Source organism: Canis lupus, chromosome 30, assembly GCF_011100685.1.
Source record: "Canis lupus familiaris isolate Mischka breed German Shepherd chromosome 30, alternate assembly UU_Cfam_GSD_1.0, whole genome shotgun sequence".
Classification (NCBI taxonomy): Eukaryota; Metazoa; Chordata; class Mammalia; order Carnivora; family Canidae; genus Canis; species Canis lupus.
Window position 1 is genome coordinate 4968948 of NC_049251.1, and position 18169 is coordinate 4987116.

General features: G+C 37.7%; 1 pseudogene; it reads left to right on the forward strand.

Annotated features, from left to right (window-relative positions):
• The first annotated feature begins 638 nt into the window (after positions 1-638).
• On the forward strand, positions 639-7825 carry LOC100687419 (annotated as a pseudogene).
• The last annotated feature ends 10344 nt before the right edge of the window (positions 7826-18169 follow it).

Below are 18169 nucleotides of genomic sequence, written 5' to 3' on the forward strand. Positions count from 1 at the left end.
GAAGGAAGAGGACTCTTTTGGTTGGTTTATAGCTCAATATGTGAGTGCATGCTAAAAATAGACTGCTGCGGTACTAGAGCTGCAGGGGGCTTGCCCTTAGAGCCTGTGGTAAGAGGAAACGCTCCCAGGAGACAGAGCTTTCAATTGTGTACCTGGTCATTCACTTTGTGTGGAAAGAGAACAAGCCCTAGTTTGGAATATATATGGATTCACGGACAGTGGCAAAATGCTTGAATGTTTGGCCAAGGTCCTAGAAGGGGAGAGACTGGAAGGATGGGCTCAAAAGTGTTGGAGAGCAGGCATTTCATGGATATATTGGTATGGGCACACAGTGTGAAGACCTTTATATTACATAGTGATTCTTACCAGAGAGCATCTACCATGGAAGATGTACTAAATGACCAAATAAATGGAACAAGCCAGTGGACATCAGCCAACCTCTGTTATTAGTGACCCAAGTGCTGGCACAATGTTTATGTGGTGAGAATGGGAACTGTGCCTGGGCCCAGCAGCACAGATCCCGCTCACTGAGGCTGATACGGCAACTATCACCGCCAAATGTCAAATCTGCAGACAACAGGGATGGAGAGAGCCAAACGGAGTCTCTCATGTCAAGCAGAAGCCTGTGTTAAGCAGCGATGCAAGCAGTTAAGGTGCTGCAACTAGGAGATATCGCCAGGACTGATGTCAGCTGACACCCCAGAGCTGATAATGAGCAGAACCAGAGGAGGTCTGCAGGGACCCAAAACTGATTAAATCTCTTTAAAAAGTGAAGAATTTTGGCAGCAAGCTGTCAAGACTCTTCTGTCAGACAGGTTTGACCACTTAAAAAAGGCAACTGCCGCCAAAGGCTCTGCCCGATTGATCTCTGAACAGAACCGAGATCCTTCACTGCTGGAACAGAAGAAGCAGTAAGTGCTGAGAGCTGACCCAGAGCAGACGAGGCCTTATCTCAACTGTGTGCCCACAGAATGACTTTGCGTTTGATTCCTTAGCTTACTGCACTCTTCTGCTATCTGGTTTGTCGTGTGGTTTGTCTTCTGTCCTGCTCTGTGTGCTGTGTAAGAAGCCAGGTCTAATCACATGGTGAAATGTCATCGAGTTTGGAACCCTGAACCTGCTTTTTAATTGTGATTTAGCTTTGCTTTATGAATGAATAAAGCTGACATTGTAGGAAGACACAACTCTCGTGTGTGCCTTCATAGTGTGTTCATGACAAGAGACCACTTAATACTAAGCCCTCAAAATAGAACCATTCCTTAAGATCAATCATCCACTTGTTAGCAATGGATAACAATGGATCCCTTTTACCCTAGAAAGGCAACAATTCATCTTGACTAGAATAAGCAATGTTGCAGATTTGGATTTTTTTTTTTTTTGTCCACAGGGCCTGTATCAGTTTTTTTTTCTTTTTAAAGATTTTATTTATTTATTCATGAGAGACACACAGAGAGATAGGCAGAGACATAGGCAGGGAGAAGCAGGCTCCATGCAGGGAGCCCGATGTGGGATTCGATCCTGGGTCTCCAGGATCAGGCCCTGGACTGAAGGTGGCGCTAAACCACTGAGCCACCCAGGCTGCCCCACCACCCCCCCATCAGTTTTTCAAGTTGCATTGCAAATTAACAGCAAATTTAGTGGCTTAAAAGAACACACAGTTTCTGTAGGTCAAAAGTCTAGGCATAAATTAACTGGGTTTTCTCCTTCAATGCCTTACCAGGCTGCACTGCAAATAACCAGGGCTCTGGTCTCATCAGTGGCTTAATGAGGGAAAGATCCATTTACAATCAGTGCCACTATCTGTAGCTCTAAGAGTATTTAATGTTCTGACACAGGATGCCACATCATACTGTCTCAGGTCAGAATTATGTGCGGTGGACACATGACCGGGGGATTCACTGGCCCTATCTCATACTATCCAGAAGATGCTGGCCCATAAGGCAATGAAACAGCTTCTGGAATATATGCCTAAGGCATCAGGTTGGAGATGATACCCTGAGAAGATGAGTCACCATCCTCCATGAGGCAGTAGAAACCAATCACCCTAATTAATGGCCATTTTATGATGCAAGGCTACATACCAAAAAGGTAGAGTACACAGGCCTAGAAACCAAGAATAAAAGTAGGAGTGGGTTGTTTTTTGTTTTGTTTTAAACCATCAGTGCAGTGACCTACTTGCAGATTTGTGTTTCTTGTCCCCAGAACTCTGTAGGTCTTGAGGTCCTGGTTCCCCAAGGGGGGACACTCCTACCAGGGTAAATGGTAAGAGACCCATTAAACTTGAAGGTATGATTGCCTCCTGGTTACCTCACATACCCTGGCACAGGAAATTTCTGAAATTCCATTACAGGAAACATACATTCAGCACTCTTTTTGGTACTCTCCTGCCCAATGTTGACAGTAAATGGACAAGTGCATCAACAGTCTGAGAAGAGGGCAGCCCTGGTGGCACAGCGGTTTAGCACCGCCTGCAGCCCAGGGCGTGATCCTGGAGACCCTGGATCGAGTCCCACATCAGGCTCTCTGTATGATGCCTGCTTCTCCCTCTGCCTGTGTCTCTGCCTCTCTCTCTCTGTCTCTATGAATAAATAAATAAAATCTTAAAAAAAAGTAGTCTGAGAAGAGTATAGTGATTGGGGACTCAAAGATGGGGCTCTATCAAAGGAAAAGAAAACAAAAACTCAAATAGACATCTGTACTCCCATGTTCACAGCAGCACTATTTACAGTAGCCAAGACATGGATGCCACCCTAAGTGTCCATGGACCGACAATGGCTAAATAAGTTGTGGTATATATACAGAATGGAATATTATTTAGTCATAAAAATTAGGAAATCCTGCCATTTGCAACAATATGAAGGGCACCCCCTGAGGAGTATACTAACTGAGATACATCAGACAGAGAAAGGCAAATACTGTAGGATCTCATTTATATGTGGAATCTAAATTTTTTTAGATTTCTTTTCTTTTGAAAAGAAAACCCCAGACACATAGAAAAAGAGATCAGACTTGTGGTTACCAGAGGTGGGAGTGGGATGTGGAGGGCAAACTGGGAGACAATTGAAAGTGGTCAAAAGGTAGAAACTTTAAGTTATAAGATAAATAAGTTCTAGGGATGTAATATATAACATGACAACTATGGTGAGATCTGCTATATGATATCCAGGAAAGGTGTCAAGAGAGTAAATCTTAAGAGTTCTCATCACATGGAGAAATTATTTTTCCTTTTTTCCCCCATCTTTTTTTATTATAGCTATAGAAGATGACGGATGTTAACTGAACTTGTTGTGGTCATCATTTCATAATATATTTAAGTCAAAATTTTATGCTATATATACCTGAAACTCATAAGTGATGTCAATTACATCTCAATAAAATTGGAAAAAATTATATAGGCATTCATATGCTAATAAACATATTCACAGATGACAATCATGGGAAGGAATTAATTTACAGTAAGAATTGCAATAAGTTCCACCTTCACTTTTTTTTTTAAAGATTTTATTTATCCATTCATGAGACAGATAGAGAGAGAGAGAGGGGCACAGAGACACAGGCGGAGGGAGAAACAGGCTCGTGGGACTTGATCCTGGGTCTCCAGGATCACGCCCTGGGCTGAAGATGACACTAAACCGCTGAGCCACCTGGGCTGCCTGCGGTAAGTTCCACCTGCAGGTTTTCTTGCTTTCCAACCCTCCTACCCCCCACAATGGGGATCTGATCTGGGTCACTTTCTCTCCCATTCCCACTGGTAAACTAGTGACCAATAGGGATGATAACTCTGCATAGGACAAGTAAAAAGTGGGTCATCAAGGAGGGAGGGAGATGGTAAGTATTAATCGTGGCTGTGAGACTAGCTATAGAGTAGAGTGTAGCTCATCTCACAAAAGTTCCTCTTAATAGTTCCTTTAGGAGAAAAGATGAACTAGAATCCTGGAGGATTCTACTCCCAGACGTGGCAACTTACTATCCGAAGCAAGTGAATCTGAATGGTCAAAGAAGTCGACTGTAGTGGATGCTGGAGTGTGCTGCCCAGATTCCTCCTTTAGGACAAAAGACACACTTTCTCTAGTTTCCAGGTATGGTGCTGGAAACTAGATGATTCACAGCTGATTTCAATCCAGGGTTGTTTTATGCCGAAGGCAACCACCTTGTTGCAGGCTCTACTCTCTACCTGGAGGCAGTTCCCACCCAATGAATGATTGGTCAATGCAGGGATATGGAGGTCTGGCTCTTCTGACTCAGGCATCTTTGAAGGGCTTTTCCAGATTCAGCATTCTAGTGGGCCTCTGTTGCAGTCTAAGCACACACATCTCCCTCTTCTTACTTCACTCTCTTGCAAGTATGGTGCTGGAGAACAATTCGTCATAGCACCTGCCTCTGTTTCAGGTCTGCTTTTGAGGAACATGACCTGCAGAATCATGGGACCCCCAGAGTAAAAATTTTTGATAGAATGAGCTAGATCATTTAATAAAACAAGCTGTTTAACCATTCACTTCTCTTCACTGATTTGACTGGCTAATGTTCTGGAAGGGCACACTGAGCATAAACTCTTCTATGAGAATACTGTCATAAGTTACTGAAGGTCTTTTAAGGACCACTCTAAAACTCAGAGTATTATTAAATGCTTTCCTTCCATTTTGTTTGAGTGAGACAACATATGAGAATGCTAAGAAATGTTGCATTTTCTCTGCTAAGAAATGTTGCATTTTTCTCTGCATATTAAGTATAATAAAGGAAGCTGGTTTGATCAATATGTTTTGTTTTGTTTTTTTTACAAAACACATATTACATATATGCTATAAATTTACCACCTCCATAAAAGACAGCTGCTCCAAATTTTGCCTACTTAGCTGTCTGTGAAGATAAAAATATATTGAAGCACAAGTGGTTAAACACAATAAAAGAGTGCCATCCTCTGTAACACTCAGCCAGGCCAAGGCAGACAGAACTAATCCGATTTGACACCACCGAGGCCTACCTCACCATCTTGCTCTTGGCAGAATTCCTCGTGAAGTTCCTATGTGCTCTGCTAGAGCAAGGACCATAGGATGGAGTTCACGGATTTCCTCCAGTGCAAACGTGTAAGTCAGACTTTATTCCTTGAGCTTTCTTCACATTCTAGTATAAGATTTTCATATGAAATTTTAGTTAGATGTAGGCATAGGCTGGATGAAAATGAAAGAAGATGAAAAGCATCCCAAGGGCGGCATTCTCTGCTGGTAATCAATCGGGTTGCATCACCACATTTTTGACATGCTTCTCCAATATGATACAGAGAAAGACTATGTAGAAAATTATCATGCAGATTCACTCAACCTAAAAACATTACTCAGAGAACTGGCTCTGTAACATTTTGATTTCTTAGTGGAGAATAAAATGAAGTGATTTATTCCTCGTAATATTTCTTTTTTTTTTTTTTTTTTCCTCGTAATATTTCTAAAAATATTTTACTTTGGTCCCTATAGTTAGAACCAAAATTCCTGCATAACAACAAAAAAGTTGAGTGTTCATCATTCTTGTATCTTAGAGCAAGACCAGCTTTTTATTTGAATACAAAGCCACTTGCAGGATATTTTATCTTTTTTTAAAGGTTTTATTTCCAGCTATAAAAATTATATATGTTCATGGTGTAGATAATTAGGAAAATACAATGCAGCCACTAAATGCATTTTATGATCTTTGAATTATGTTGGAAAAATGCTTGTGTTATAATATTAACTGGAAAAAAGGATAGAAAATTGTATATATTATATATACAGCATATACTATAATTTACCTGTTTCCCTACTGTGACAGACATACGTGCTTTTTCATTATTCACGAATTAAAATTCTACTGTGATGAACATTTTTGTGCATAACATTTCCCACATTTTGGATTATGTTTGAAGGATGTGGTGAATTATTAGGTGAAAGGAATGGGCACTTTAGCATTTTACCATTTTTTAAAAAATATATTTATTTATTTATTTATTCATGAGAGACACAGAGAGACAGGCAGAGACACAAGCAGAAGGAGAAGCAGGCTCCTTGCAGAGAGCCGAATGTGGGACTTGATCCCAGATCCTGGGATCACGCCCTGAGCCAAAGGCAGAAAAGTTGATTGAAAAGTTTTTCTGAAATGGCAAACTTACGCTCAAGAGAATACATCTTAAAATGACCTTTTAAAAAATCTTTCTTTTCTTAACTATATAGTGAACATGTAACATTAAGATGTACATGTTAATTTGATACATTTATATACTGCAATATGATTACCTCCCACAGCCTTAGCTAACATCTCTATTACGTCACACAATTATTGTTTCTTTTTTTTTTTTTTTTTTTTTGGTGAGACCAATTAAGATCTACTCTCTTAGCGACTTTGAAGTTTAGACTGCAGTATTGTTAATATAATCACTATGCTTTGGATTAAATCTCTGGGACTTACTTATCCACTTGTTGCAAGTTTATACCCTTAAAATAACATCACCCCAGTTCTTCTCCCACCCTTTAGCCCCTGTTAATCACCATTCTATTCTCTGTTTTTACAGAACTTATTAGCATAAAGTTATCAGGTTCTATCCAGGTCGTCACAAATGGCAAGATTTCCTTCTTTCTCATGGCTGAATAATATGCCATTGTATGCATACCACAATTTCTTTATCTATTCATCTGTTGATGGACATGTACAATATTTCCATATCTTGACTACTGTAAATAATGATGCAATACACATAGGAGTGCAGACATCCTTTCAATATCCCATTTTCCTTTCCTATTTATCAGTAGAAATCTATCTCAGCTTTATAGCGTGTACTATATATATTTTAATACCACTTTGAGAAGACAATGCTTTGTATTGCAAATTGTGAGATATAATCTATTAAAAAAGAATAAAAAGAATAACAAAATAATAAGGCTCTCAAAACAAACTAGTTTGGTTACAAAATCTCCAATGATTTCGGAGCTCGCGGGCCAGGAGCCCGAAGCTAGAGAGCCTCTAGGCGCCAGGCAGCAGTCACCAGGCCACAAAATGAATATATTGAGTTACACTGGAAGGCTATGGCTATCGTTTGGATTACCATGAGAAAAAGAGAAAGAAAGAAGGTCGAGAGGCTCATGAACGTTCAAAAAAAGCAAAAAAGATGATTGGTCTGAAAGCTAAGCTCTACCATAAACAGCGCCATGCTGAGAAAATACAAATGAAAAAGACTATCAAGATGCATGAAAAGAGAAACACCAAACAAAAGCATGATGAAAAGACTCCGCAGGGAGCAGTACCTGCATATCTACTGGACAGGGAGGGGCAGTCCCGAGCTAAAGTACTTTCCAATATGATTAAACAAAAGCGAAAAGAGAAAGCGGGAAAGTGGGAAGCTCCTTTACCCAAAGTTCGTGCTCAGGGAGAAACAGAAGTATTAAAGTCATTCGAACAGGAAAGAGAAAAAAGAAAGCATGGAAGAGGATGGTCACTAAAGTCTGCTTTGTTGGAGGCGGCTTTACTAGAAAACCACCTAAATACGAGAGATTCATTAGGCCAATGGGCTTATGTTTCAAAAAGGCCCATGTAACACATCCTGAATTGAAAGCCACCTTTTGCCTGTCAATACTCGGTGTAAAAAAGAATCCCTCATCCCCACTATATACAACTTTGGGTGTTATTACCAAAGGTACTGTCATTGAAGTGAACGTGAGTGAGTTGGGCCTTGTGACACAAGGCGACAAAGTTATTTGGGGAAAATATGCCCAGGTTACCAACAATCCTGAAAATGATGGATGCATAAATGCAGTCCTGCTGGTTTAACAGCGGTTTCAGACAAGTAATCCCTTATAATTACTGAAGACTACACACCCGTCAGGAAGACCATCATTGTTGTGGTTCTGGATGCTAACAAACAGCCTTACATATCTACAGTCATCAAGACATTTATTCTACTGTAAAAAAGTTGAAATAGACATTTATTAAAATAAGTGGTCTTTAAAAAAAAATCTCCAATGATTTCTATGAACTAATTTTCTTCACTCTAATCAATCAAAATGTACTTTATTTCCAATGAAGGTAATGTAAGAGGAGTGGGGGAAAGAAGGTAAGATAGAAAGGTATCCTTCTGAGTTGGTTCTTCAATGTGATGGGAAAAAAAGAAGGGAGGCAGAGGAGCAGAAAAATAAAGTTCTTTTAGTACTGAGCAAAAAGATCTGTGTTCTCTTCGGTTTACCATATGCAAAAATTCCTTTCTCCTTTTGTCACCCCTGCAAAATATCCTGCTAATTTCTAGGTTGGAAAAGTCTCTCTTATGGAGTCTATATCAAGAGACCAAAGCAGTCTTGTAAACAAGGACACATATTTTACATCTACAGAAAGATATTTACAAGGCCTTCCTCAATTATGAACTCCATTTGAACTACCAAACTTCAAGCAATCCAGTGCTTTCCTCTACCTTGTGTGTCCTTTTAGCAGATTGTTGTGTTTGTGTATTTGATCACACTATATATTGATCTGATAATTCCAACCTTTAAATAATAACATCTTAGAATGATGTGAATATAGAACTTTCAAATTTTATAAGTATGATCCTGGTGCAGCATATATCATGTCATAGGTACTCTGCAACCATTTTTCATGAAGAATTACATTAATAGGGTTCTAGGTAAAACTAAACAATTGGCCAACTCTTTTTGGCCCATATATATATATATATATATGCACAAACTTTCTTTTAAAAAATCTTTTATTTACTTATTCATGAAAGGTACAGAGAGAGAGGCAGAGACACAGGCAGAAGAAGAAGCGGCGAGCCTGATGCGGGACTCAATCCCAAGACCCAGAGATCACGACCTGAGCCAAAGGCATATGCTCAACCACTGAGCCACCCAGGCGCCCCTATGCACAGACTTCTAATCACAGCTCATTTTCAGTTTTTATTCAGCCATTCATTTTTTTTCTTTTATAGATGACCATATATTTTATTTTCTGAACTAGAGAGTATTTCTAGGAGTGAAGGGAAGATGCCACGAAATCACTATTACAGACAACAGGTATAACCTATGATTGCCCAGAGCAAATTGGGGCATACTGTTACTCTATTTGCCAGGCACAAGGAAAATTATAACCATGGTTGGCTACATAATTTGTGGGGCCTAGTGCAAAATAAAAGTGTAAGATTCCTTGTTCAAAAATTATGAGGAATTTCAAATGGTGACAGGAGAGCATTTCAACAAGCATGGATCCGACTATGGGATCTTGTGTGACTGCCCAGGTCATATGCCTAGGAAACTGGCTCTGATCATCTACAGAGCTAAAATACTTAGGTTCTAGAACTTTTCTCTCCTCACCAAGTAATATCAACATATATTTTTGTCTTAGCAGCCCGGGTGGCTCAGTGGTTTAGCGCCACCTTCAGCCCAGGGCCTGGTCCTGGAGACCCAGGATCGAGTCCCCCGTTGGGCTCCTTGCATGGAGCCTGCTTCTCCCTCTGCCTGTGTCTCTGCTTCTCTCTCTCTCTCTCTGTGTCTTTCATGAATAAATAAATAAAATCTTATTTTGGTCTCGGGCTTTCCATTCTGACATGACCTTAAAGAGTGGGGGGCTAAAGAAGAATGCAAGTTCAGAAAGTTTACATTTAAGGGATTGAAGCAGTTTTAGTTTTTTTGTTCCTAAGGAGCAAGTGTTAACATTATTGATGTAATCTTTTATTCTAAATATTTAACCTCTTAAATATTTATATTTTTGCCCATATAATAATAAATATAAATAAGAAATATTATATGGGCAAAAGGTGTCACTTTAAGAATCATCAACTTTTGATTTAAATACCAACAAGGAAAAAATACAGTAAAGAATGTTGCACAAGCATTTGTCAAATGCAAAGAAAATCACAATTAATGTAGAGAGAGAAGGAGAGGGTGAAAGGAATGAAAAAGCCTTGTATTTATCAAGAGGTAGCCATACCCCTGGAATTTTGATAAAGTAGCTGAATGACAAGTGGCCATCACCAAGTGCTGCTTCTTCTTGTGACAATGGTCATAGAACTTAAGAGAAATCCCCCAGCAGCTGAAACCCTACCTATAAAGAGTGGCTCCAAATAGGGCACCTGAACTAAAGTAAATGAATCCTCTTCTTTTCTAAAAGGAATCTATATTTATAAACTAGCTTTAAAACAGACAGGCATGCAGCCTAGGGAGCATGGCTGAGGGAAAACAGAATAGTGGCATTCAATGATACATTCTCAGTAACGAACATGGCTCATATCTCTTAGATTGATATTGATTTTCACACTAGATTGTTTTTTACAGTGCTACATGCTGGAAGAGAAGCTTTATTCAGAGTTACACAGATTATCACCCTCATGCAGTACGATTTCTGTGATAATGGATAGGCTCATCAACATCCAAAATTTTAATTCACCTGTTGGATGAAATCTGGAATTCTGCAATAAAACTTGTTTCCCCAGAGTCCCAAGTTCTAGGGATACAGGTGCTGCAGTATTTATTAGTATCCAACTCAAAGAAAGGAAATATCTGTCTTGTTTATCTTTTCTATTAGTTTGGTTAAAATCAATTTTTTTTTTAGTTCCAGAATTATAGTTGATTCTTTCTCTAATTTCAGATGGGCAGACACAGAGACACAGGGTTTGGATAAAGCTATGTACCTCTGAGGCCTGGCAAGAAAGAAAAAGGAGCATCCTGATCAAAGGAAGATGATCGATCACTTTTCTACCACTTTTGGAGAAAGGGAGGAGGGTTGTCATCCTATAAGTCCTCAAAAAGATGGATCATTTTTTGTTAGCCCAGAGAAAAGAAAACATTTCCTACAAGGGTCAAAGTAGATCAACAGGATGCCACAGGTTGGATGTGAGTCCTATTTCCATGGAGCCTCCTTTTTTTGGAGTGGCCACATGGGCAAAGGTGAGCAATCTGATCATAACAGCCCATTGGAATATATCAAAGATTAGTCAGGTATTTAGGAGCAAAAAACAAAACAACCATGCAAACCTTTAAAAAATATAATAACCAAATACACACACATATTTCTTTTTTAAGATTTTATTTTTATTTATTTTTAGAGAGAGAAAAAAGGACCAGGTGGGGGAGAGGGAGATAAAGAATATCTCAAGCAGACTCCCTGCTGAATGCAGAGACCTCAAGATCATGAATTTTGCCAAAATCAAGAGTTGAATTCTCAACTGACTGAACCACCCAGGTGCCCCTCACACTCATATTTCAAATATTGTTTTGGTACCTACATTCAAACTGCTATATGTAATCAAGTTGTTCAAACCACTTCTGTATCTATGCCTGCAGACTTCAAACAGTATGGAACAGTCTGATACCAAGAAAATTGGGGTGACAAAGTGGTATTTGCTTAAACAGCCCTGGATTCTAGAAAGGGAAGCTTCTGTGGATTGAATTTGAGACTTGAAAAATGCTAATTCTTTATGCTGCTTCATTTCTGACTTGATCATAGGAGCTCCCTGGAGAAGGTGGGATTGTACAGAGAGAAGCAATAAAGAAATCCATGGATGTGAGCAGGTCCTTTGGAGTCCCATACAGACAAAACTTGTGTAGACTTTAAGTTGTTGAGGTTGAAAATTGTGCCATAAATTTTGTTTAACTTCTATAGAATACTTTGCACAGCTTTAAATTGTTTTAATCTCAATAATAAAGATCTGTTTTAAAAACATATTCCTGCAAGTTATCCCTCCCCCCCCACCCCGCTTCCTGGTATGCTCTTTTAAGATAAGATTCTGTCTCTAATAGAAACATATTGACAAACACATTGTCAATAGAGATGAAATAATTCACTGATTATAGGATAAAGTTAAACCTTTACACTGGTTGTTACCAATGCTTATTCCAATCCTTTTGAGTAGTGAGCTATTTCAAATTCAATTCTGGTACTCTTTCAACACAAACATGAAAAAAAATCCCCAAAAAACCTAAAGGCATGTTAACTATTTTTTAAAGAGGAATTTGTCAGAATAAACCTCATGTGCTATTATCAAGGCATATTATGGCTACTAAGTAGATTTTAGTCAATAGAATGCTAAGAATTTGAACATCACTTAGAAACACAGTTTATAGACTTAAAACTAAAACCCAAATATAATTTTAAATTAGAATTATTTTTACATATTGAAATATTCATACCAGTAAGTAGAATGACCTGCTTAAAGAATAAGATTTTTTTTTCTTTTTTTGACAGAAGGTCCTATATAAAAAGTTTTATTTATCATAAATTTTCAAGGAAACTTTATTGTTCCAGCTAAGAAACTTGTATTTGTGCAGAAAGGCGTTGTCCTTTCAATTTTTCACTATAGTTCATTCAACACATAAGGTGTGTTTTTTTTTTTGTTTATTTTGTCAGAAGCGTTTGGACTTGTAAAAAAATACATTATCCTGTATCTAAAAAGTAAACACACATTCCAAGTGTGTTGGGGCAAGCCACTAACCATCTATTTAAAACAAATCTTCCCATTTGATTTTCAGAGCAAAAATGGAAACTGTCTGTTTTGATTTAAATCTGTCCCAGAGCAGTTTCCATGAGTTAACAGGGCTGAATTGTAAACCTAGGAACAAATAAACAAATGAATACCCAAGTGGCTTTGAACAATTGAACCACTGCTTGGTTTCCAGTGGGTGCTTCCTCTTCTCAAGCCTGCATTATAATTAAGAGGTTACAATGGAAAGAAACCTGGGACAAAGGCATGGGGAGAGAATGCCAAAATCCTAATGAGAAGAAAAACCCAGGAAAATCTGTTTAATAACCTCACAGCCATTGTTCACATCAGAGTGACAAACAGTATAATATGGTAGAGCTCTTGTGTCCTCTGGCTGTTCAGCACTGCCTCCACACTTTTTTACTGTGCCAGAACTACTTAGCTTCTTTTTACAGCCCTCACACACATTAAGTCGACAAGGGACGGAGAAAGCCTGCCATGGCAGCATAGGAAAAAGAGGAGAGAGATGAGGAATTGGGTCAGACTGGTCAGGGGATAAAGATACATCCTGATTGGATATATAAAGGGTAAGACACATAAGTGACATAAAACCGAGCTATTTCAGTGTTTACTCTATGTATCAACAATAATTAATGTCCTTAATTCTTACCACCCCATAACCCATGCCCTGGGTTTCAGGCTATAATTATTACTTTTTAACTTTCCTAATTGAACTCAAAGGCTCATTACAATAGTAAAGGCATTTAAATCAATAGAAATATAAAGAAAACAGATTTTGCTAGAAAATCTGTACTTCAACAGATTTTAGGATACAACTTTTGGTGAGTATGAAAGTAATCATGTTGATATGTCCAAAGGGCAGAATGCTTGACACTTCCATATGGAGAGAGACACAATTCCAACTCAGTACTCATTCATCGCACAGCTCAAAAAGAACAGGGATCAACAACCTAAGTTCTTTTAGGGTATAGGGATAAAACATGAATGCATACATTTGGCCAGGTATAAAATGAAAGGAAATAGCAGAGATATTTGCTTGTGTCCATGACAGACTAGCCCATCTACAGAACAAATATAAATGGTAAATTTAAAAACAGCATGATCACACACACACACACACACACACACACACACACACACGGAAAACAACTGCTTGAAGGTATTAGAGCAACTAAAGCAGCCAGAAAAAAGGGAAACACGCCTAGATAAGCCACACCTTATCTGCTTTTATTCCATTTGTTAGGATTAGTGTTACAGTTGTTTAGGGTTAGAGAGTGTTGATTCCAAGCATTGTGCATAAAGGCTGAACTGAAAGCATTAGTTTAGAGCTTACATCAGTTTCAGCAGGCTGGGCAGCCAGAAGTTGAAGTTTAGGGTTACTAGGATAGCCAGGACTGAAGGGGCCAAGATTCTGGATAAAAGACACTGCAAAGAAGCAAGCCCAATGAACTACACGGAATTTCCCCTTGAGATGTGCATAACTACGAAACTATATTGAGTGAAGCCAAAAGCAAGAGACCAGGAAACAAAATAGAAAACCATTGCTAAAGCACAAAGCAAAGACTTGGCAGTCTCAGGATTCTGGAGAGACACAATTTGGTTTCAGGTCAACTATGGAGGGCCGACTATGACACGCCCAGGACTTCAGTTGAGATCTCCTGAATGTCTATGCCCTAGAAATGAGAGCAAACAGAAATTATATAGCCCTGAGTGGGTCAGAGTAATCCTCCCAGACAGTTTCTGCCAGAAGAAAATTAAATTTTTCGTAAAAGATAATCTCATCCAGATCCTTTGTATCTTTTCCCAGACAATGTTTGACATTCAATCAAAATTATCAGACATCCTAGGAAATAAAACCAAATGACCAAAAATCATAAATAAATACATTCAATAGAACCAGAACAATAGAATACCCAGAAATTGTGGAGTTATCAGGTTGACATTAAAGTAACTAAGATTAATATGTTCAAGAAAATAAAGATGGAAAATTTACCAGAGAACTGGACTTTTTAAAAAAGAAAAAGAATCAAGAAAAAATTCTAGAATTGAAAAATATAATGATTAAAATTAGAAATTCATTCCTTGGGTTTAACATAGTTTATAAGGATGAAAGAGCAAAATTCAAAAATACCCAGATTGAAACGTGAAATGCAACAAGGATTTAAAAAAAAAACAAAAAAATTAGAGACAAATGGGACATAGTGAAGAGTCCTAATGCATATGTAATTGGGATCTCAAAATGAAGCAAGATATTTGAAGATATATTCACTCAAAGTTTCCAGAAGTGCTGGTTCCATTGAGCTATAGATTTAAGAAGTTCTGCAAACCCCCAACAGGATAATATAAAGAAGCCAATACCTATATATATGATAGTAAACATGAAAACTAGAGACAGAAATATAATTTTAAAAGCAGGCCCCTCCTCCCAAAGAGTTGTAACCCTTAAAGGAGCAACAGCTGAATTGAAGAGAAATCAGGAAAATCAGAAAAGATGATATCTTCAAGGTGCTGAAAGAAAATAATTATCAATCTCAAATGCTATATCCAGAGGGGAAAATAATGTATATTTTTAAAGAGAGGTTAGAGGAGGAACAGAGGGAGGGGGAGGGAGAATCCCAAGCTGACTCTCTGCTGAACATAGAACCTGATGTGGGGCTTGATCTGACAACCCTGAGATCATGACCTGAGTCAAAAGCAACAGCTGGATGCTTAACCAACTGAGCCACTCAGGCACCCTCAGAGAAAATATTCTTCAAAAATTAAAGCAAAATAAAGATACTTTCACACAAATAAGAATGGAAAGCATTCATAGCCAGAAGGTCCACACTTGAAAGCCATGCTTAAGGGAGCTTTCTGAGTAAAGGAAAAAGGATAGCAGATAGATGAATAAAAATGCAAGGAAGAGCACCAGAAAAGATAAACAACGAACTATATGTATATTGACTTTTATAAGCAATAATAATAATGATGTATTTAAAGTGGTCTTTAAAATTTAGGTAGAATTATGATAAGTAATCATAGTAGCATAAAAAGGGCAGAGAGTCAATACACATACTGTTAATTTAAAATAATAAAAATACTTAAATAATCCAAAGGAGAGCAAAAAAGAAAGAAAAAAAGAAGATGAGATAGGAAATGGGTTGGTAATCGACAAATGAATGGATAAAGAAGATGTGGTATATATACACAATGGAATATTACACAGCCATCAAAAGAATGACATTTGCAATGATGTGGATGGAACTAGATGGTGTTATGCTAAATGAAGTAAGTCAGAGAAAGACAAATACCATATGATTTCACTCACATGTGGAACTTAAGAAATAAAACAAATGAAGATAGGGGAAGGGAAGGAAAAATTGAAAAAAAAAACAGAGAGGGAGGTGAAACTATAAGAGACTCTTAATTATAGGGAACAAACTGAGGGTTGCTGGAGGAGAAGAGGGTGAGGGGATGGAGTAACAGGGTGATGGACATTAAGGAGGGCACTTGATGTAATGAGCACTGGGTGTTGTATGCAACTGATGAATCATTAAATTCTACTGTTGAAACTAATTTAAAAAAAAGAAAGAAAATGGGTTGGTAATTTAATATCAGTAATTACATTAAAAAGAAACAGACTACATACTTTTAATTAGACTACATTAGCTTAAAAAATCTGTGATTGCCAGGCTGGATTTTAAACAAGCAAAAATCAACCATAGCCTGCCACAATAAGGCATGTCTTAAGCATAAAACTATAGAAAAGTTCAAAGTAGAAGGATGAAATGGGTTTACCATCCCAGTACTAACCAAAACAAAGTTGATATAGTTCTTCTACTAAGATTAGATAAACATAGTTAAGTTTGTTCTATTAATTTTTCAATGTATTGCACTCTAGTCAGAACACACAGAACACTCAGTAGCTAGTCAGGACACACTTGAGAATTGTTTTATGATCCAGTATATGTTTATGATGTGTTTGATAATCTCGTTATTCAACTCTTTTATTTTTACAGAGAGATCTAAAATTTCCAGCTATGATTATGGGTCTGGTTTTCCTTTTGATTCTATTACATTTTCCTTTATATACTTAGAAGCTATATTCTAAGCTGCATATATATTTAGGGTTATTATACCTTCCGGTTGTATTGACTGTTTCACATTACAAAATGTTCTCTTCTGGTAAATATGCATATCTTCCACAGAAAATTACAAATTATTACTGGGAGAAATTTAAAAAACTAACTAAATATATATATCCATATGTTGGAAAACTACTGAGAAGTTTTCAATCCCTTCCAATGCATGTGTATTTAAAAAAAATCCAATACCAATAAAAATTCTAGCAGGTGTGTGTGTATGTGTGTATTTGCAAATAAAAAGGCTGTTAAAATTCATATAGAAATCTAGAGGGTCAACGAGAGAAGATAAATATTTGAAAAAGATCAAAATTGTTAAATTTACTTGCACATATAATCACTTGATTAATGACAAAGACATTTCTCTCACACATTAGAAAAAGTGTCTTTGCCATTAATGATACTAGGTCAATTGGATGTACATATCTAAAATATGACTGTTCCCTTATTTCATATCAAACACAAAAAACCAATTCCAGACATATTAATTGTGAATGCAATAAAACATCTAGAGGATATCTTAGAACACGGTTCAGCAAATCCAGCTTGCCACCTATTTTGGTAAATAAAGTTTTACTGGAATACATCCACACCCATTCAATTGTATATTGTCTCTAACTGCTTTTGTGCTACAGTGACAGGATTGAATGGTTGTGAGACAGCATATGCTTACAAAGCAGAAATATTTACTATTTGGTCCTTTACAGAAATGGTGCCAGTCCTTGACATAGAAGAATACTGTTCTCATAATGTTCTTATGAGATTAAATTTCTTAATTAAATACAAAAAGTACAAATCAGAAATAAAAATTTGTTAAATTACACTTCCTTATAATTAAAAATTTATGTTTATTGGAAGACATTATTAAGGAAGATTGAGAAGTCTTTGTAATACACTTCCAACTGTGGTACACTTTATTATTTGTTCACTGTTTTCATCCTGCTTTCCCTGGTCCCCTTAATCCTCTCTTCTAGGGAGAGGGTACTTCCCTGTCCCAGTGACTTTGGGCTTGATCTTGTGATTTGTTCTGGCCAATGGTGTCTAAAGGGACATGATGTTTTCCATGACTGATAGGTGTTTTGTATTTATTTGTTTATTTATTTGAGAGAGAAAGAGAGAGTGAGTGAACACTAGTGGGAGGAGGGGCAGAGGAACAGGGAGAAAATCTCAAGCAGACTCCCAGCTGAGTGCAGAGCCCACTGCAAGGCTCCATCCCAGGACCCTGAGATTATGATCTAAGCCCAAACCAAGAGTGGAGTGCTCAACCAACTGAGCATCCCAAGAGCCCTCACAATAGTTGTTTTTAGAGTCATTAATAGTTTATGCCAGCACCACCTCTTGCTCTAACCTTCAAATATGAGAGAACAGGGTATCCCAGGTAGTGGATCCAATTATCACTCCTTTATTAGAATGAAAGATGGACAAAGCCAAGTGAGCCAAGCCAAGCTGAACCCAGCTTGGCCTAACAGAGTCCAGAAGAACTGAACAGACCTGCAAGCAACAGATTAAGTGAGTATGGAATATATATTTGTAGTTCTAAGCCACTGAGATTTTAAGAATGTTTACTAAGTGACATATTTCATGAAAGTTAGTACATAGACAAAGG